This window comes from Rattus norvegicus, chromosome 15 (assembly GCF_021556685.1).
Source record: "Rattus norvegicus strain SHRSP/BbbUtx chromosome 15, alternate assembly SHRSP_T2T, whole genome shotgun sequence".
Taxonomy (NCBI): domain Eukaryota; kingdom Metazoa; phylum Chordata; class Mammalia; order Rodentia; family Muridae; genus Rattus; species Rattus norvegicus.
Genome location: NC_141548.1, coordinates 58,090,254 through 58,112,767, shown reverse-complemented (window position 1 = coordinate 58,112,767; position 22,514 = coordinate 58,090,254). Strand labels below are relative to the sequence as shown.

At 42.3% G+C, this 22,514-nt stretch overlaps 1 long non-coding RNA gene across 1 annotated transcript; it reads right to left on the bottom strand.

Annotated features, from left to right (window-relative positions):
• Positions 1-377: 377 nt before the first annotated feature.
• Positions 378-22,289, bottom strand: LOC102546462 (uncharacterized). Its single transcript, XR_015638979.1, has 5 exons — positions 21,914-22,289; positions 20,284-20,376; positions 1,239-1,348; positions 1,020-1,123; positions 378-857 (listed from the first exon to the last, which is right to left on the bottom strand). It is a non-coding gene; the product is annotated as an uncharacterized LOC102546462 (long non-coding RNA).
• Between the last annotated feature and the right edge of the window lie 225 nt (positions 22,290-22,514).

Genomic DNA, 22,514 nt, shown 5'->3' with positions numbered 1-22,514 from the left:
AACTATTGTTCCAAGTATCTGTCATTTGCTTCAAAACATTAGATTTATTTCCTGATTTCTTTTAGAAGCTAATTTCTAACTTTGTTTTCTTATTTCATTTTGCTTTGATTATTTTGCTTCTTCCAGTTAGTCCCTTTCCATCCCCTTTCATTGATTCATCCTGATGATGTTTAGTTTACGTTCATTGACCTCCTAAGTCGGGTCATATAAACCTTCCCCTTGACTTCTCTGCCTCTCTGTTGCTCTGTCTCTGTTTTTCTGTCTCGTTCTTGCTCCTTTCCTCCCTTCCTCCTTCTCCCTTGCAAGCAAAGCAAGGACATATAGTTACCTATAGACATACATTAAAATTTTATGCATTTTTTTAATATTTTATATTTGAGTTAATCAACAGAATCAGACAATGGGTGCAAGCAGATGTGCCAGAGACCTGTGAACAATTTCCTGACTTGTGATGTCTATGGAGGGTAGAGGGGCCCTCAAAGTCAAGAGCACTATGAAGATGCCAGATGAACCCCTGCAAGGGATGAAAGAAAGGTTCTGTCTCTATTAGAGAAATCAAGAGTCAATAAAATCAGCTGTTGAGGAAATAAAGACACTGAATGAGAGTGGAGGTCAAGGGTGATGTGTGATCACATGGTTCTGGTCATAGAACTCAAAGGTTGCCAATTTGTTAACAGTGCTTTGGAAATGGAAAACTGAATCAGCTAAAGAAGGCATACCTGAGTGCCTCAGAAAACAGTCTCCATGAATTGAGCAAGAGAGAGTTTGAAATGGGAAAGGCCACACATGGCTGCATCCTCTTCAGGGTCACCTCGTTGCACCTATGTTGGTGCAGAATTGGTCATCTGAAACCAGACCTGCAGGATGACGTAAGGAGTTAAGGATGAGGTTCAAAGCCCCTGAATCAGATCCTCAAGGCTCGTTAGTCTCTACAGATGAAGGAACTGGAGAGCCCACTGTTTCAAAGGCTCATGCTTAATAGGACTGATTTTGCTGGGCCCCCTGCTCTGGGCAACTACCATAAGAATTCTTCCTCTTGTCCTTCGTTTTCTTCCTCTTGTCCTTCGTTTTCTTCCTCTTGTCCTTCGTTTTCCAGTAGTTTAGAGTGATGGAGACCATAACCCTTAAATAAAACACTGTATGTATTAACACACTGTGGGCAGAGATGAATAAGGTGTACACTGTCTCTATGAACTGCAACTGGTTTTCTAGGATGCCCCAGTGTCTTTAATTCTCACCCTCTGGCTTCTTCAAAATCACGCCATGGCAGTGTAAGGAGTTGGGGATGATAATCTTGTCCAAGTAAACAGATATTTATTCAGGGTGCACGTAGCCTCCATGTTAAGCCCTGTCGGGGAGAGATGGAGGTTAACAGGGGAGTAAGGGAAAAAGGGGACCCATGTTTCTCAAGCCCGACATTCAAGCACCTCGTGACACTCAAAGACCAACATTGCAAGAGTACAAATTTCAATTTAAAGATGAGAGAGGAGTTTTGTCATGAAATAATTACAATGGATTTCAAATTTTAAAACCTGACAACGAACTTTCAAGAATCCCAAATTTCAAGACAGGACAGAAATAACAGACATACTCTCTTTTGATCATTACATTTTAACTGTGCATAACTGACTGTGTGTCTCTGAGAGTCTTTTCATATAACAATGACTTACATGCACATGCGCACTGTATCTTGATAATATTTCCACCCTCCCCCATAATTCTCTCTTATCTCCCAACTCTTGCCCAACTCTTCCCCAATAAGTTTCTCTCCTATTTTTAAATGTGGTTTTTAAACATCTTTTGGTTGATTTTCCTTGTATGTCCCACCAAACAAAAGTAAGGTGCCTGTGTAACTGTGGGCGGGGAGTTATTTACTTGAGCAAGGGCAATGTACTAGAGGCTACACCACTGAGAAATATGACACTCTTTCCATGAGGGTTGTGGGAGCAGAGGAGTGGGGGTTCACAAGCCATATGAGTTCGTCCAGTGAATGGCCACACCAGGACTGCTTGTCAGTCAGTAGGCAGATCAACTTTACTTAGGGTGATTGAAGGCTTATTAAGTTTTGGGGAACTGAGAGCAGGGACACACGGGTGGGCAAATGTCATTGGCTGGAGGCTTAGGATACCTAACATACTTCATTAGCATTTCAGGAATCTCAGGTGCTGGGCTGAACAAGTTTTGTCAGGAGAAAGAAACCTGATACTAAAAAATAATTAAGGGTATGTGACATTTCTCAGGTGGAGGCAAGTGTAGTTGTTTAGAATACCCCAGACAATGTCAGAAAAGGGAGTCTACCATTTTGCACCGAGCTCAGAGGCTATCCATTGGACTTCAACCTTAATTAGCAGTTTTCCCACAGGTGTACATGACACCAACATCAAAAATCCTGCCGTTCTCAAATTCTCTTCCATTTTCCAAAGGTACCCATGCTCCAGTCCTTGTCCCTTCTTCATTGTCCTCTCTTTCCTTTTGGTGCTATGGAGTAGTGACTGTGTAGTTAACTGTGCCTCAAAGCCCCAATTTTAAAATGAATGTATAGTTTTCTGTGACATGGCTCAAACATGACATCCTACTGTCTTCGTACTAGATGTTTGATCTATTTAAAAAGTGACTGTTTAATCATCTAAACATTTGTGAATAGTATTTTAAGACAAATTTTGACAATGTCAGAAATGGAATCATTTGTACCAACATGAGCATGTTCGGACAGTGATCCCTGTTGTCACCCCAGTTTTTCCTGGTAACTCCATTTTATACAGCAATGGTGAACTGAGAAGAGCATAAGCCTCAGCCTTTGGTTGAAACACAGAAGAACATGGAAAATGTGAAGCAATCACCCGATATATTGCTGAGAAGCAGATTTAGTTATTTTTGTCTCTAGTTTGAATTTCCTGAGCAATGCAGAGCTGGCCTCCGTATTTTCCACTGGTTGTGAAAATGTACAAAGATAAACTGAGTTGCTTCAGACTTAGGTTAGTTTTCTCAGCCTGTGGTTACGGCCCTGAGTGGTCAGCCTGGGGCAAGTACCATTGCCTGGCAGTCAGCAGGTGTGTTGTGCTGGGATCTACAAACACTGAGTGCTAACAAGAAAATGTCTCAACGCACCACGTAAACATAATACAACCACAGTGGATGCATAAAGTACAGAAAGCCTGGCATATTAAACCTAACCTCAGGCACAGGGGCTGTCAGAGCTAACCCAAGCCCAGCATCCTAAGGGGGTTTCTGAACCTAGCTCCTTTCTGGTCATTCCTTGGTCCCCAAGTTCCAAGATCTTGCCATATAGCCCTGGGGGATGGAGTGGTATAAACCACAGAAACAGGTGTTCAGGAACATGACCAAAACCTGGGCCTCAGAAAGCAAGTTAAGATCCAAAAAACTAAGCACATCACTGAGGGAAGCCTAGCTTTATACTTGAACAAAAGCTCCTTTAAAAAGTGTCTTGGTTTTCAAAACGCTACCTTTTCCCAAATTACAGTCACACAGGGGCACCAGACAAGAAAGCTCTTTTATACAATTATGCTGTCTCCAGAAGAGCCAAGATGGGAGAGCTGTGGGTGGGAGCCGTGCCTGGTCACAGTCCTCAGCGACTGCACTTTGGCTGTTAGTCAGAGAAGGGCACCAACACTGCCAGTAATCCGTAGACTCTGACACAACCTTGTTAATCAGTCGTGTCTCACCTGCTCTATTAATGATCAGCAAATGACTGGAAGCCTGGCTAGGGGGCCTGGGCACCAGGGCAAGTCCAAATAACAGCTGATACTGTTCACTGAAAAGAGAGCTTTGGAGCCAGACTTGGTTTCTGATGTTTGTCTGGCATAATAGTGTGAGTAAGAGCTTCGCTTAATGTTTTTCGATTGTGTAAAAAGAGGACTTCATTGCATAGAGTCTGGTATGTAGGAGTTTAACACACTCACTCTTCCATCTCCAAGGCCCAGCACACACGTGACAATATGTGTGTCCAATGTACGTAATGAGTTTTTGAAAGTGAGCTTAATAGATTGGATAACTTTTTAGATAAGGTCTACAATGTAGAATAACTATGTTGCTCATGTAAATCAGTGTTGGTTGTTGTTTTCTATTTAATTTACAGGTCAGTGTTTTCTAATCAATGGGTTGATGTGGGTTTCCTTATCTCAATCAGTACTGCCCATGTGTCAAGGCAGTAGAGGATGCCTAGATGCAGTCCCAAGGGATGGTCCCAACTAAAAGTTTACCCCTTGGATCAGGATGAACTGTTGGGAGATGTTTTCTCTTGCCCTGCTGTTTTGTAAAAAAATATTGGAGACCAGTCAACTTGCCCAGACAAAGCTTTATTTTGGCTCATAGATTTCAAGGTTTCAGTGTATGTGGTTAGGTAGAATCATTGCTTTGGGGTGATGACAAGGGAACACACTGTGTGTGCAGCACGCAGTGGGAGAGGACATGAACTTCATGACCAGTACGAAACAGTACAGGAAGGGCCAGCTCCTCCAATCTCCTCTTTGTTCATTCACTTCAAGTGACCCAGGTCTCCCACAAGGTCTACTTCTTAAAGGCTTCACTGCTCCCCAGTATCCCAAAGCTGGGAACTAAGCCATCAACACAACACTTCCTATAACCCTGCAGATGCAAACCAAGCAAGCTTTTCTTCTTGGGCATCCCTGCTACCATATAGCCAATTGCAGATCCATTACACTCAGACAACATGTTCTTTATCCTGTTGGTGTGGTGGGTCCCTTCCTACTCACAAAAGTAGAAATGAAACCTGAAATTATATCCATCAGATGTAGGGATAGCAAGTCTGCTCACGAGTCAGTCACCAATCCTGTGTGGACCACACAGAAAGGTGTCAAACTGGGAAGCCAGTTAAAAAGGAGCTGAGTAGCTCATATATGAAAATCAGGGTGTTAGATTGTGGGGCTTTGAGGTAATTCCCTGAGCTGGGAGTTCACACCTTCTCTACAACATCTTAGACCTCAGATGAAGATGTGGGAGGAACACTTGGAGCCAGCACAGGGCAGACACTGCAGGTTGGTGGCACCAGAATTCAGCATCAGAGCCCCTAACCAAATTTTGTGAAGAATTATCAACCTGTAGATCCAAAAGCAATATACATGCTACACACATATATATGCAGGCCTTTTCGATGAGCCCAAGTACTGTAAGCATGCTTCAGCCACATTAATGGCAACATCACTACTTCTCCTTGTCGATACCCAAAAAGCTAGACAAGCCCACGAGCAGTAAAAATCCTCATGAGGATCTTCGTGTGATCCAGCAGCCTCAGAGAAGGAAGCCCTCAAGTCTTCTTTCCATTCGAATCTCCTCTTTTCTCCTTCCTTCCTACTTTTCTCCTCTCTATATTAGAACCTTGGGACTATCATAATCCTTTACCTAAAATCCGATGTTATGAAGACCTGTGGTCTCCTTTGATGTTTGCCCACTGATTGATCCACAAAGGTGAGCCTGTCTGTTCATATGATAGATAGGGCTGGAGATACTCTTACCGCATCTGCCCTCATCAGCTCTCATATGAGAGCTTTGGTTGTAAAGCAGACCCCAAGGGGATTGGTGTGATCTATGGTGTGTGGGGGTGAGGAGGCAGAGCAGGATAAGAAAGCAGTGCCTGAAAAGAACTCAGAAGAGACTGGAAGGACTAAGCCTGCTGGAGAGGAAACAAAGGAAGGAAGTGAGGACATACAGCTCACTGACAGAAACCACAGGACAGTGTGGGAAACAGGCATTTATGAGGCCATAGATAACCTGGGGCCAAAGCTTTCTGATCCCTCTGACCCTCCACCCAACACTCCAAGGTGCTGGTCTCCTATGCTGTGAACAGACAGGCTACCCTTTGTATCTTAGAAGCAGCTGTCCCTTTATCTAGTGCACCCTAGTAATGTCGTGTGCTATGGCCTCCTCTCTGACCCCCTTCAAGCTTCCGCTTTGTTACTTTCTCGCTGAAGTCTACCTGAGCTTCCTTCCAAGACCAAGGCGCCTCTCTACTTCACACCTCCATGACCCTCCCTTTCCTACTCTTTTCCATTTTTATCTCGTACCTTTATTGATAGCACCCATATCAACACTAGGCGATTTATTAATTTGTATCCAGTTAGTTAACAACTGCTGCTATTGCCTTGCCTGCTACAGTATTCCGTATGCTGGCTGACGTCTGCCTCCGTGTTTCAATAGTGTATGCCCTTTATGAGGCCAAATGTATTTGTCTTATGAACCAACCTGCACTGCCTAAAACAGCCATTAGTGAAGAGAAAACGATGGCTTTGCCAAAGGAAAGAAGAAGCAATGCTGGTCAGTCCTGAGAAGGCAAGGAAAGTAGGAAAGTCAGACCTAAGGAAGATGGCCAGCCTGCTGCTTCCAGGAGACTCTGAAGGCAGTTACAGAGGGGAGAAAGGGCAGTGGTGGGGAAAGATCTTAGAGGAAGCAAAGCAAAGAATAGCATAGACTGTCTTGCCTACATCAGAGAACAAACCCCGGTCTTCACATCATCTTTAAAAGTCCAGACCTGGAAGTAAGGGCCCCATGTGTTTACCAGGGTGCTATAAGAAGACAATGTTTGGGCAACCCTGAGGGGCTACATAGAGCTGCAACTTAGAGAGCAGGATGTGACCTGCAGTGAATTCGCATTCATCCAACGACAGACACGCTGCTCCAAAAGAAGAGACACAGTGTTTGGTACACTTTGTTTTAAGGGGATTTTTTTCCCAAAATCCAAATCTGTAAGTTGTAAGAGTCAAGGGTGACAGGTGCAAGATGGAGATAAGGGGAAGAGCGGAAGTGGGAAACTGAGTTAAAGCAAAGGCACAGGAAGAAGACAGCAGGAGGAAGATAGGTCCTGGCTGTGGAGAGGCCACAGGCTCGGCCTGACCCAGAGAAAACACCACAGTCCCAGGGCTTGGGGGGTTGGGGTGGGGGAGGAAAGGGCAAAGGGAGGAGACTATGTGGAAGCTTAGAAACCAACAACAAGCCCAATTATAGAAGGATCTGCAGGAAGGACGCTTGCGGGAGGAGGGAACAGCTGGAACCTGAGACAAGCCAGAAAGCAAGAAGTCAGAGAGGAGAGGGAAGAGGTCACCCCAAGGTCAGTTGAAAGGGGGATTAAATTCATTTCTAAAACACAGTCCAAGAAAAGAAAAACATGCCAGCCACAGGAGTTCATGGAGGAACCCGAGAAACAACAGAAAATGAAAGTCAATAATTGTAAATCATTTGGGAGAGCAACACTGAAGCAGTCGAGTGTGTGTGGAATTCTTTTGATGATGGGTCATTAATTCATTGTGTTGTGCTGTGCCCTGCCATACGTAATGAGATGACTCGTGGTGGCAAAGTGTGGGGAAGTGGAACCAGTCGCAGCGAGAGGCCTTTGTATTAGAGCCACAGATACTCATGCAAAGATTAAGTTTGTGTGTGTGTGTGTGTGTGTGTGTGTGTGTGTGTGTAGGGGAGAGACAAGGACAAAGACAGAGACCATTGCAAACTCTTTATGACAGGAGAGTAGAAACCGGAGACTACAGCATTAAAAAGCATATGAAAGAGTCTAGTTTTCAGGCTAAAAGCCCTTCCTCACATGGGCCTCATCTGATGAACTGAGCTTACACAGTGTGATAGGGAAGTTCCTGATAAACAAAAGACCAGGAGATGGTGCTGTAAAAAAAATATCTTATAAAGGCTCCCACACGTGTGGCCAAGTGATGTTGGGACTTGGCCTCTGCTCTTGGTTTTCTAGTACCCTCTTATCCTTGGGGATGCTTCTGCTTAGTAAATGGCTTCTCCACTTTACTCTAGACATGGCTACCCTTCCTCTGAGGCCACCCCTTCCTTTTCCACCATGTAGCACTCTAAATTAGACTGGTTACTAAGTTCTGACAAAAAATAATTAAGTATAATTTTTCTTTTTCCTTCTTTCTATCTTCCTGTTTGTTTGTTTGTTTGTTTTTGGATGGGGGGTGTTACTGTCTGAAAGCATATGAATTCTGGGTCTTCCTTCTACCCTTTCTCTGAAACTCCCCTCTACCTCTACATGTAACTGCTTGCTGAAAGCCATAGCAGAGTCATCTGCTTCCTTGGATTCTTCTTTAGAAGCCATGACTTTTTCCCTTCTTCTTTCCAGCAGTTGCTGAGATTTAGAACTTGCTAGCTCTGTTGTTTCTCTCTCAAACTCTAATAAAATCTCCTAGGTGTTTCCCTCAGAGTCCCACCTCCCACTGCTCCCACTCCCACCCCTCAATCCCCCTCCCCCTGCCAAGACAGGGTCTCATTGTGTGGTCCTGGCAGAGCTGGAACTCACTGTATAGAACTCATAAAGGTCTACCCATCTCTGCCTGCCAAATGCTGAGAGGAAAGGCACGCACCACCTAGCTGCCCCAAAGCCTTCTGTTAATGAGACAAGTAATCAAAGAAGCTGGATGCCCTTGGAACTGTCCACCCTCACATTTCCAGGCTCAAACTTGGTCTACTTCTTAAAAGTTTATTTTTAATTACTCCAGATCAGTGCTCTGTGGCACAGTGGTTGTCCTTAATGGCTAAAAACAGACCACAGGAAAAGTTGAGTCCCATAGTACACATGGGAGGACCCAGATAGGGCAGACCATGACATATACTGCTGTCTTGTTTCAGATCTCAGGAACAAGGGTCCTTTGGGGGCAGTCTGTTTAGACATAGGCTTCCATTGTCTCCCTTTTATAGGTGGTTTCACTATGTTTACCTTGAGTTACACTGCTGCATGCCTGCCTAGTGTAAGAAGGCTATGAGCTGCCTTACAGAGAACCCTGCCAGAGAAAAGCTTCCTTCAGCATGTACGGAGCTCTTAGCCACGAGTTTGTATTAGTGAATCAGGAATATATTAAGATAGTCTACCTAGCAACACACCATATTAATAACTGGCAAAATTTTGACCTCAGGGTCACAGGAGCTAATCCTATATTTCCCAAGGAGGGATGGCTCAGGACTGGATAATTTAGCATTTCTGTTGGCAATATGGAGCATTACTACTCCCCAAACCAAGGGCCATTAGTTCATTGAATGGTCACAGTTTAATAAACTAACTCAAAATCACTTCACACATATGTCGCCCTAGAGGGGTTTTATGACTAGAAAGACTAAACATTGTGGTCAAGGTACTGGCATGAGATGGGAGTGCCACAGCCATTCTGGATCTCTATTGATGTTTATGCTGCTGTCCTGGGATGGTAGGCAAGGAAAACACTTGCTAACCCCGGGCTAGCTAACCCAGGGAGATGCCTAGGAACTCTCCTATGGGAATCTCAAGTAAAAACGGCAGTTTCTAAAATCACAGGTAGAGAATCGCCGGGAAACAGTCGGCTGTTATTGCTGTTTGGACTTCAGTTTACATTCCCGGATGATGTGGCCTGGGGCAACCTGAGGCTCCACGAGGCTGTAATCATGCCGTGAAGAGAAAGAAATCCTCCACAAACACGTGGCACATTAGAAAACCACTAGTCTGGGAACAGGAAACTCTGGTCCAGTTCCTAATTCTGCCAGTAAGTTGCTGTGGGCCTTCCAGAAAGTTCTTTCGCAGCCCTGCACCTTTGTTGTCTGTGACCTGTGGAATGCTGTTGTTGGTAAATGATTCTCTTGACTCCATGTTTCTGACATGAAAACTTTGTGGCTCTCTGGCTCCTGACTGGGTGGCTTCAGACCCATGATGCCATGGAATGGGTTTACATTGTTTTCTTGGCATAATTTTGTAACATATCTTCTTTTACTTTCCAAAATGTGGATAATAATCATAGATATTTAATGCTTCACTGATATCTGCTCTAATCCCAACAGTTGGAGACCAGTGAGGCACTTGACATTATGGCTGTCTGTCCCTGTCGAGTTGCTTGGGGTCTTAGTAACCTCCAAGTTTCTGGTTCATCCAACCTGATTCTGACCTTGGGCCTTGAATATGGAGTGTCTTTGCGATTAAGGATCAGGAATAATTCTGCCTTGCTTTTTTTGGATCTCAAGAGATAGATAGATAGATAGATAGATAGATAGATAGATAGATAGATAGATATCAACTAGACTGGGAGAAGAAAAGTTTATCTAATACAGAGGAAATGCCATTTAATTAAGTTCTGGTGATTCAAGGACAGAAAATGCCATAATCAAGTCATTCCTAGTCCCTTTAGATTGGCTGTTTTGTCTTCATTGAATTACCTACGCCCATAATATAATTACAGCAGTACTGATTGAATAGAACAAAGGTTGATTTAAAACTATATAACTAAGAAAACAAATCACAAAGCGAGAGGCTGCAAAGGACTTTAGTCAGTCAGTGGGAACCTCACTATACAGATTCATGCTCTTGCTGTCATGAAAGAAAGGCGAGCCACTCACGGTGTGTACATGAAAGAAAGAATAAATTGTCTCCACTGTTAAGTGAAATTATATATCCTTGACCACCTCTTCAGGATCTACAGAACAAGAGAAAATAGCTATACCTTAGCCTTCTTGGTAGTTTAAATTGTGTTATGCCAATCACGTCACTCTTACTTGCTTAGCAGAGCATTGGAGCCCAGATTGTCGAAGACAGATTTCAATCGAGGCCAAATCAAACAACCCTAAACTTTATGAATGATATTGGAAGATCAAAACATCAATTAGGCTAGCTCTCTAATCTGGGTTTAGGTTCAAATTCTCCTTCCTTGGACTTCTGAGTAACCTTCAGCTGCTCAACCTGGAAAATGTAATAAGGGTACACTTATTACACAAGCGATTGCACAAGGCAAACTAGTATGTTTATCCACCTACTGTCCTTCCGTGGTGCTCGCCAGAGCAACATAAACAACTCCCAGCACTAATTTCTGTCTATGGGGAAGAGCCATGGTTCAGGAAAGGGGCCAGGGAAGATCTCAGACACCTTGACAGTCCAGTTCGAGGATTCATTTCTTAGAATCTTATTTGAATGACATTGGGATGGGTTATTGGCTAAAATATCATATTCCTTGAAACTTGCCAAATAGAACCTCAAGTGGAGCTCTGTGTCCTTGATGCTCTGGAGAACAAAGATGTCTAAGTAGCCTGTGTCCCTCCACAGTGCCTGCTGTGTGGTTAGGAAGTGACCTTGGGAGACCCAGAGGCCTGGCAGGGGTTTGGCTGGTCTACGCCCTAAAGAGGAAACAACCACCAGCTACGTCTATCTAGTTCAGCCCAGAGTTTAAAACAGCATAGCCTGTCAGAATGGCTCTTGGGGCAAAAAGCAAAAGGCATTTTACTTTGGAGTACTAAATGTGCACAGGCTCGCATAAACACATACTTGCACAAATCTGCTCTTTTCTCTAGCTTCTACAGATGTCTTAATTTGAAATGCAGAATGTGGCTAGGAAAGGCTTACTTTGTTTCTAACACTCATATTAAGTAGGACTCTTTTTAATGATGCTGGACATTTATGCTCCATCTGTTTTCTCTTAGTAATTCTTATTTGATTATTAAAAAAGAAAAAGTAAACAAATTCGTTTTGCCTGTTGTTTTTAGTTCAAGTCTAAAACTTGAACTACTTCTAAGTGTTGACCGAAGAGAAGGTGATTGTTATTTGTGAGCCTGGAACCATGAGAATTCTCTGTTTAACTCCTTGATGCATCGGCCTTCCCTGCCGGCAACTGTCTGGCTAAATCCCCTTTTCGTTCTTAGAACTTTCAGCAACATGAACCTCCCTCATGAATGTTATGACCACTACATGGTTTTACCTTTCTGTTGTACAACATTTGAGGTGAAACGAAAGTCATTCAGTTACTAGTTCAGATCTTGAAGTTTTGGGAATCCAGTCCAGAGACACAAACCATGTATCAGTCTAAGGTACTGCCTACTAAAGTCACCGATGAGTCTCTTAGAACTCAGCAGGTCACAGGCTACTGGGATGGCACGAATCATTTGTAATACCCTGGGGACATTGCTCCTGGACAAAGGGTACTTTGTTTTTCTTGGAATTTCTTCTTTTCTCTCATTCTCCCTCTCTCCCTCCCTCCCTCCTTCCCTCCCTCTGTCCCTCCTCTACCGCCCCCCCCCCCCCAACACACGCGTATGCTCCTGGAAGCCGGAAGACAATCTACACTGTTTCTTAGAAGACATCAACCTGGGTTTTGTTTTGTTTTGTTTTGTTTTGAGACAAAGGTTTTCATTGCCACAGGGCTTGCTAAACTGGTGACCACACCTAGCCAGCAAGGCCCAAGGACCTTCCTGTCTACCTATCCAGTGTTAGAATTACAAGTGTGCCTTTGTGTCTATTTTGTATTTGATTGCTTTTTTTTTTTCTGCTTTGTTTCGTTGTTTGTTTTTAGTCCGGATTCTCTGCTTCCAATTCAGATCCCCATGTTTGCATAAAAGCAATTTACAGACTGAGTTATCTTCCCCTGCCCTCTTTTGGGATCTTCTATATATACAGATGTGTCTGGTTCACTTCAGGTGAGCAATCGTGGTGTATGAAGGAGAGCTCCATTGCTGATGGGAGAAGGTATGGGTGCTAGGACCCATCAAGACATGTTGTCTTTGTAAACTTCTTAATGGTTGGAAACAAAACTAAGTGAGATTTGAGCATCCTCCCTTGGGCCCTTCTTATACTTAGTTTCTTTGGGTTTTGGATTGTAGTGTGGTTACTTCATGACTAACTCCCCTCATAAGTATGTCCATATACCACGTGTCTCTTTCTGGGTCTGGGTTACCTTATTCAGGGTGATATTTTCTAATTCTATCTATTAGCCTGCAAATTTCATGGTCTCGTTGTTTTTCATAGCTGAGTAGTACTCCATTGTGAGTATGTATCACATTTTCTTGATCCATTCTTCAATTGAAAGGCATCGAATTGTTTCCAGTTTCTGGCTAGTACAAGTAAAGTTGCCACAAGCACGTATGAGCAAGTATCTTTGTGGGATGGCAAAGCATCTTTTGGGAATATTCCCAGGAGTGGTTTAGCTGGGTCTTGAGGTAGAAATATTTCCAACTTTCTGAGAAACCACCAAATTGATTCCCAAAGTAGTTGTGACAGTTTGCACTCCCACCAGCAATGGAAGAGTGTTCCCCTTGCTCCAAATCCATTGGAGGTGATGGAGGGAGGGAACTGCTTGAAAGAGGAAGCGAGGAGGAAACAGGGATGGGGATCAGGTGTGGGGAGAGGGGTTGTGGGAGAAGGCTGGGAGTGAGAAGTAGCTGGAGTCCTGGGATGGAGGAGATTCTGGAAAATCTTTGGGGGTAACTATAGCTGAGATTCTACCTGTGGGCAATATGGAGACTGAAGTGGCCACCTCCTATACCCAAGTGGGACTTCCAGTGGAGGGAGGGGGACATCAATCCTCTCACAAAACCTTTACATTTGTCCTGCCTACAAGATGCACAGTGAAAAAGATGGAGCAGAGATTGAGTGAATGACCAACTAGTGACTGACCAACTTAAGACACATCCCATGTAAGAGAGCCAACTGCTTACATTTGAAATGTTGTCCCCTTTCCCCGTTTCCCCTTCTCCCACTCTCCTTCCCCCTGCTTCTCAGAGGATGCTGTCCTTCCCAACCACCCACTCCCACCTCAACACCCAGGCATTCACCTACACTGGGGAAACAAGCCTTCACAGGATCAAGGGCTTCTCCTCCTATTGATGCCAGACAATGCCATCCTCTGCTACATATACAGCTGGAGCCATGGGTCCCCCTGTGTGTACTCTTTGGTTGGTGGTTTAGTCCCTGGGAGCTCTGGGGAGTCTGGTTGGTTGATGTTGTTGTTCTTCCTATGGCATCAGCTCCCTCAGTCCTTTCTCTAACTCCTCCATTGGGGTCCCTGTGCTCAATCTGATGGTTAGCTGCAAGCATCCTCATCTGCATTAGAAAGACTCTGGTAGAGACTCTCAGGAGACAGCTATATCAGGCTCCTATCAGCAAGCACTTCTTGACATCAGCAATAGTGACTGGGTTTGGTGGCTGCATATGGGATGGATCCCGAGGTGGGGCAGTCTCTGGATGGCCTTTCCTTCAGTCTCTGCTCTACTCTTTGTCCCTGTATTTTCTCACATGAGTATTTTGTTCCCCCTTCTAAGAAGGACTGATACATCCACATTTTTGGTCTTCCTTTTTCTTGAGCTTCATACTGTCTATAAATTGTATCTTGGGTATTCCGAGCTTTTGGGCTAATATCCACTTATCAGTGAATCCATACCATGTGTGTTCTTTTGTGATTGGGTTACTTCACTCAGGATGATATCTTCTAGTTCCATCCAGTTGCCTAAGAATTTTATGAAGTCATTATTTTTAAAAGCTAAGTAGTACTCCAATGTGTAAATGTACAACATTTTCTGTATCCATTCCTCTGTTGAAGGACATCTGGGTTCTTTCCAGCTTCTGGCTATTATAAATAAGGCTGCGATGAACATAGTGGAGCACGTGTCTTTTTTATATGTTGGGGCATCTTGTGGGTATATGCCCAGGAGAGGTACAGCTGGGTCCTCAAGTAGCACCATTTTCAATTTTCTGAGGAACCTCCAGACTCATTTCCAGAGTGGTTGTAACAGCATTCAATCCCATCAACAATTGAGGAGGCTTCCTTTCTCCACATTCTCACCAGCATCTGTTGTCACCTGAGATTTTTATCTTAGCCATTCTGACTTGTGTGAGATGAAATTTCAGGGTTGTTTTGACTTGCATTTCCCCGATGACTAAGGGTATTCTTAGACTTAGAACTAAGAATTCTTGGACTAAGAACATTTCTTTAGGTGCTTCTCCACCATGAGCTATTCCTCAGTTGAAAATTCTTTGTTTAGCTCTGTACCCCATTTTTAATAGGATTATTTTGTTCTGTGGAGTCTAACTTCTTGAGTTCTTTGCATATATTAGATATTAGCCCTCTATCAGATGTAGGATTGGTAAAGATCTTTTTACCATTTTGTCCTAATGACAGTGTCCTTTGCCTTACAGAAGCTTTGTAGTTTTATGAGGTCCCATTTGTCAATTCTTGATCTTAGAGCATAAGCTATTGGAGTTCTGTTCAGGAAATTTCCCCCTGTGCCTTTGTGTTCTAGGTGCTTCCACACTTTCTCTTCTATTAGTATCAGTGTATCTGGCTTTATGTGGAGATCCTTGAACCACTTGGACTTAAGCTTTGTACAGGGCGATAAGAATGGGACGATTTGAATCCTTCTATATGCTGACCTCCAACTGAACCAGCACCATTTGTTGAAAATGTTGCCTGTGTCCCACTGGATGGTTTTAGCTCCTTTGTCAAAGATCAAGTGACCATAGGTGATCTGGTTCATTTCTGGGTCTTCAGTTCTATTCCATTGATCTACCTGCTTGTCTCTGCTCCATGCAGGTTTTTGTTTGTTTGTTTTTATCATGATTGCTCACTAATACAGCTTGAGGTCAGGGATGGTGATTCCCCTGTAATTTCTTTTATTGTTGAGAATAGATTTCGATATCCTGGACTTTTTGTTATTCCAAATGAATTTGCAAGTTGCTCTTTCTAAGTCTATGAAGAATTGAGTTGGAATTTTGATGGGGATTGCATTGAATCTGTAGAATGCTTTTGTCAAGATGGCCATTTTTACTATATTAATCCTGCTATTCATGAGCATGGGAGATCTTTCCATCTTCTGAGATCTTCTTCAATTTCTTTCTTCAGAGACTTGAAGTTCTTATCATACAGATCTTTCACTTGCTTGGTTAGAGTCACACTGAGGTATTTTATATTATTTGTGATTATTGTGAAGGGAGTCATTTCCCTAATTCCTTTCTCAGCCTATTTATCCTTTGAGTACAGGAAGGCTACAGATTTGTTTGAGTTAGTTTTATATCCAGCCACTTTGCTGAAGTTGTTTATCAGGTTTAGGAGTTCTCTGGTTGAATTTTTGTGGTCACTTAAGTATACTCTCATATCATCTGCAAATAGTGATATTTTGACTTCTTTTCCAATTTGTATCCCCATGACCTCTTTTTGTTGTGTAATTGCTATTGTTAGAACTTCAAGTACTGCATTGAATAGGTAGGTAGAGAGTGGACAGCCTTGTCTAGTCCCTGATTTTACAGGGATTGGTTCAAGTTTCTCTCCATTTAGTTTGATGTTGGCTACTGGTTTGCTAAATTGCTTTTCTTATGTTTAGGTATGGGCTTTGAATTCCTGATCTTCCCAAGACTTTTAACATGAAGAAGTGTTAAATTTTGTCAAATGCTTTCTCAGCATCTAATGAAATGATCATGTGGTTTTTTTCTTTGAGTTTGTTTATATAGTGGATCACACTGAATCATTTCTGTATATTGAACTATCCCTCCTTCCTGGAATGAAGCATCCTTGAGCATGGTGAAGGATCCTTTGATGTGTTCCTGGATTTGGTTTTTAGGAATTATATTGAATATTTTTGCATCGATATTCATAAGGGAAATTGGTCTGAAGTTCTCTTTTTTTTTTTTAGCGTCTTTGTATGGTTTAGTCATAAGCATAATTGTGGCTTCAAAGAACAAATTGAGTAGTGTACCTTCTGTTTCTATTTTGGGGGATAGTTTGAAGAATATTGGTAGTAGGTCTTCTTTGATGGTCTGATAGAAATCTGCACTAAACCCATCTGGCCCTGGGCATTTTTTGGTTGGGAAGTCTGCTTCTATTTCCTTAGGGTTTATTGGCCTGTTTAGATGATTTATCTGATCCAGATTTAACTTTGGTTCCTGGTATCTGTCTAGAAAATTGTCCATTTCATTTAGATTTTCCAGTTTGTTGAGTATAGGCTTTCATAGTAGGATTTGATAATTTTTTTAATTTCCCTGGTTTCTATTGTTAAGTCTCCTTTTCATTTCTGGTTTTGTTAATTTACACACTGTCTCTGTGCCCTCTGGTTAGTCTGGCTAAGGATTTATCTATCTTGTTGATTTTTCTCAAAGAAGCAGCTCTTGATTTTCTTCATTCTATGCATGGTTCTTTGTGTTTCTCCTTGGTTGATTTCAGCTCTGAGTTTGATTATTTCCTGCCGTCTACTCCTCTTGGGTGTAGTTGCTTACTTTTGTTCTAGATCTTTCAGTTGTTCTGTCAAGCTGTTAGTTTATACTCTCTCCAGTTTCTTTTTGGAGGTACTCATAGCTATGAGTTTTCCTCTTAGCACTGCTTTCATTGTATCCCATAAGTTTTGGCTACGTTGTGCCTTCATTTTCATTAAATTCTAAAAGGGCTTTAATTTCTTTCTTTATTTCTTTCTCGACCAAGTTATTTCATGTGTATGTGGGCTTTTTGTTTTTTGTTGTTGTTGTAGTTATTGAAGATTAGCCTTAGTTCATGGTGATCTGATAAGATGCATGTGATTATTTCAATATTCTTGTATCTGTTGAAGCCTGTTTTGTGAACAAATATCTGTTCAATTTTGGAGAAGGTTCCATGAGATGCTGAGAAGAAGGTATATTCTTTTGTTTTAGAATGAAATGTTCTGTAGATATCTGTTAAATCCATTTGGTTCATAACTTCTGTTAGTTTCATTGTGTCTCTGTTTAGTTTCTGTTTCCATGACCTGTCCATTGATGAGAGTGGGGTGTTGAAATCTTCCACTATTATTGGCACAATGCATGCTTTGAGCTTTAGTAAAGTTTCTTTTATGAATGTGAGTGCCTTGCATTTGGAGCATAGATGTTCAGGATTGAGAGTTCATCTTGGTAGATTTTTCCTGTGATGAGTATGAAGTGTCCTTCCTTATCTTTTTTGATAACTTTTGATTGAAAATAATTTTTATTCAATATTAGGATGGCTACTCCATTCTAATCCCAGGATCTTCAACTTTCATAGTCTCTGGTGAGAAGTCTAGTGTAATTCTGATATGTCTGCCTTTATATGTTACTTGACTTTTTTCCCTTTACTGCTTTTACTATTCTTTCACTTTGTGAATTTAGTGTTTGACTATTATGTAATGGGAGGAATTTATTTTCTGGTCCAATCTATTTGGAGTTCTGTAGGCTTCTTGTGTGTTCATGGGCATCTCTTTCTTTAGGTTAGGAAAGTTTTCTTCTATAATTTTGTTGAAGATATTTACTGGCCCTTTAAGTTGGGAATCTTCACTCTCTTTTATACCTATTATCCTTAGGTTTGGTCTTCTCATTGTGTCCTGGATTTGTTGGATGTTTTGGGCTAGGAGCTTTTTGCATTTTACATTATCTTTGACAGTTGGGTTGATGTTTTTATGGTATCTTCTGCCCCTGAGATTCTCTCTTCTACCTCTTGTATTCTGTTGGTGAAGCTGCGTCTATGACTCCTATTCTCTTTCGGTTTTCTATCTCTAGGGTTGTCTTTGTGATTTATTTATTGTTTCTATTTCTATTTTAGATCCTGAATGGTTTTGTTCAATTCCTTCACCTCTTTGGTTGTGTCCTCCTGTAATTCTTTAATGGTTTTTTTGTGTTTCCTCTTTAAGGGTTTCTACTTGTTTACCTGTGTTCTCCTGTATTTCTTAAAGGGAATTGTGTATGTCCCTCTTAAAGTCCTCTATCATCATCAAGAGTTGTGATTTTAAATCCAAATCTTGCTTTTCCAGTGTATTGGAGTATCCAGTACTTGCTGTGGTAGGGGAATTCGGCTCTGATGATGCCAAGTATTCTTGGTTTCTGTTGTTTAGGTTCTTGGGATTGCCTCTTGCCATCTGGTTATCTCTGGTGTTAGTTGGTTGGTCTTGCTGTCTCTGACAGGAGCTTGTCCCTCCTGTGTGTCTGTAAGCCTGTGATCTTAGGAGTGATAACACTCCTGGGAGACCAGCTCTCTCCAGTTGGGATTTGAGTACAGAAGGCTGTGAGACAGCCTTAGCTGCAGGACGCAGATGGAGACTGGAAGGATCCTATCCCAGGCTGCTCTGTGGTTCCTTTGCCCTGTACACTCCTGTGGGCCCCTCTTTTGGATGTTTTTTGAGTGAAAGTGGGGTCTCACCTGTGGTCTTAGGAGTGAGAGCACTCCTGGGAGACCAGCTCTCTCTGGGCAGGATTTGGGTATGGAGGGCTGTAGGACAGCCTTAGCTCCAGGGCGCAGACAGAGACTGGAAGGATCCTGTTTCAGCTTGCTCCGTGGTTCCTGTGCCCTGTGTGTTTCTGGTGGGTCCCTCTTTGGACTACTGCTGACATTATTAATGATACCTTCTATGCTTGTAGACCTAGCATAGTATGCCTAGCATGTCTTGTGAGAAGTTCATCCAGCAGCAGATGGAAACTGATGTAGAGACCCATAGCTAAACATCAGGCATATCTCAGGGAATCTTGAGGAAGAGTAGGGGGTAGAATTGAGTGAGCTGGAGAGGTCAAGGATACCACAAGATCTAGAGTCAACTAACCTGAACCCATGGCGGGCTCACAGAGACTGAACCAGCAACCAGAGCGCCTGCAGGGGCTGAACCTAGGCCCCCTACCCATGTGTAGCAGATGTGCACTGGTCTTCATGTGGGTTCATAACAATTAGAGCAGAGGCTGTAGCTGACTCTGTTGCCTGCCTTTAGACCCTCTTCCCCTAAATGGAGTGCCTGGTTGGGCTTCAGTGGGAGAGGATGTGCTTAGTCCTGCTGTGACTTCATGTCCCAGAGTGGGGTGATACCCAAGTGAGGCTTCCCATTCTCTGAGGAGAAGGGTAACAGAGAAAGATAACAGAAGGTGGGATTTGTAAGGGTAAAACTGGGAAGAGAAGAAGGACTGGGGCAGGGTGGGTAGGTGGTGGCAATTGGTAAAATGAATAAATAAATGCATGGTTTTTTTTAAAAAAGAAACAGGCAAACAAAAATAAACAAAACTAAACCATTTCGGTAATTGTGCCAAAGAGAAATCAGAAGGCTAAAGGTGACTGTTGAGATTTTAAAGACTGTGACCTTTACCTGAATGTGGGGATAGTAAGAACTTAAAACAACCTGCAGGAAAGACTGGAGCAAGCCTCCCCAACTGTTTCTGCTGCTTCCAAATATATTTAAAGCCACGAAAATATAAGAACAGTGTCCTTCGAGTCATAAAGTGACATTAAGAAAATGTACCAAGGCACAGTTCTAAGCTTGCCATGAACCACTGTTTACATGAGTGGGGAGGAAGCCACTTGATAAGTCTGGTGATTTGGAAGGGTAATTTACCCGAGTAGGAAGAACGTATCAATGGTCAGAGGCCTAAGAGGAAAGAGACAAGTTTTGGCTAAGGCTCTTTTCTTCTCTCTGTGGTCTGGTCTTTATAGGAAAAATCACAAGCCAGGGAAATACAGTATGAAGCTTCCCAAGGGATGAGTAAATAGGCATCCTTCAGAAAGGGATGCACACCGTCCCCCATGCTCACTCAACAGGTGACACAAGGCTTCAGTAGGAAGAAGCTTTTACCTTTAGCAGCTCACCAGTAGGAAGGAGCAATAGAGGCAACATTACTCCCAGGAAGCAGTTGAGCCGTCTAAAAGATCAGGACCCAGGATTTGCCTGTAATTAGAAAGAACAGATGATACATCAGAATAGCTGCAGGAGGAGAAGGAAGGCAGACTCTTCTTGCAGTGAGTAATGATTGATAATCATTGAAATATCGTAAAGAGATCACATTATCGCCCAATGAATTCCTCCAAGCTTTATTCCATATCAAATTCTTATTCACATGGAACGATCTATTATAAATGTGGAATTGCTTTTGATTTCGCTTTATTTTTAAGAACATAACTAAGTCTTTTCCTGGTTCTTAAAACTTACCCTAATAACTTAAAGTAGTGTTTACATGTTGATTACTCATTACGATTTTGCAATTAGTGACTTTAAATAGTCATCCTTTATAAACAAGCCTTGACTATATTTACTCAGGCCCCCAGGGTAGCAAACACCCACTTGGAGCTTCTGGTAAGAATACAGATTTGGTGTAAGAATGATGTGGGCTCAGGTGCTAATGGAAGAGTATTTACTGTGTCACCCATAAGCTTTGTGGATTTACCTTTCCTGGAAGTACTAACTATAATTCTTAATAAAATGGTTGAGGTAGGGGATATACAAAGTGTCAACAGCGCCTGCTACACAGGGTTTCAGGATATCAGACAATACTTAGCCCTGCTAACACAGGACACCACAAGTTCATTCACGATTAAAAGCCTACTGGCTTAAAATCCCATTGATAATCTAAACATAAAGTCATAATACAGCTTGAAAATATTTTTCAGAAATATTAGGGTGGTCAAATTTCTGCTTAGAGTAGAAGTATTTTAGTCTCACATAGAGTGATCAAATATTCAGATTTTGCCCATAGTAGGAGAGTTCTTAAAATATGGGATTTTTTTTTCTTTCCTAGAACTGGGAAAGTCCCAGGCAAACCAGACTGTGTTAGTAACTGTGGCCCCACCTTACAGATATCTGGACCTTAACATCAGCTGGGATTCCCAGGGTGGGGTCCCCAGGGCAGCAGCAGCAGCATCTAGAAACTTGTTAGAGATGCAATTTCTTGGAACACAACCCAACTGAGTCACATACTCTAGGGACTGAGCCAAGAAGTGTATTCTTTTTTTTTTTTTTTTTTTTGGTTCTTTTTTTCGGAGCTGGGGACCGAACCCAGGGCCTTGCGCTTCCTAGGTAAGCGCTCTACCACTGAGCTAAATCCCCAGCCCCCAAGAAGTGTATTCTAATGAATTCTTCAAATGACTTTGATGCACTGGACGTGATAAAGTTTGAGGTACAATGGCTAACAATACGATACTTGTTTTTAATTATTACAAAGTATTAGGAACTGGGGTGTGGGGTGGACACAATGTATTAACTAAGCAGCCTTATTTAAGACATACGAGTTAGTATTTTTATAGCCAGGCTGTCCCTGTCATTAAAATTTCCCCACGTTCTGCATCACAGAGTTCCGAGTGCAAGGAATGAGGAATGAGAAAAAAGATATTATGGCTTACTGAATAGTTTGGCTTGAGAAGGAAGTTGCCTCATCCTTAAGTTTTAAGGGAAGGGTGGAATCATGCAAAGCGATGCTGATGAAACTTACCAGCTCCTCCGCTTTGAGCAGATGTTAGTCAGTCAGGCAGTATACGTCCCAGAACGGAGCAAGGGCAGGAAGTGTGAGTGTAGGCTGGCAATCCCTCTGACAGGAAGCTCCCAGGAACCTCCTAAGCTAGTGCCCTTTCAGTTCATCAAATAACCTCCAAATCTCTTCCTCACAGACACTCTGACTACCAAACAAAGCAAGCCAGGAGACTTAGACCACTCTGTAAGATTTCGAATAGTTAAATTTCCAAGACATTGGATTGTTTGTATCTGTATTTATTTTATCCCACAATGGTAAATACCTTGTTCCTACAAACTTCTCAGCGCTTCCTAAGATTTTTCTCAGTGAAGGGCAGCACGTATGTCAGACATGGAGAGAGTCAAAAGAAGTATCTAGACAATACCTCACTGATTAATGTAAATGATTGACAGCAAGCAAGAAATTATTAAACTCTAGCTGTTGCCCCTGTTCTAGGGAATTGTGGGTATATTAACAAGTGATCAAGATGTTATGACTTGATTGTTTTCCAATCACTTTGATTTTTTATATAAAAATATAACATGAATATATATCATCAGATTTGCCAAAAATCCCAATGTGA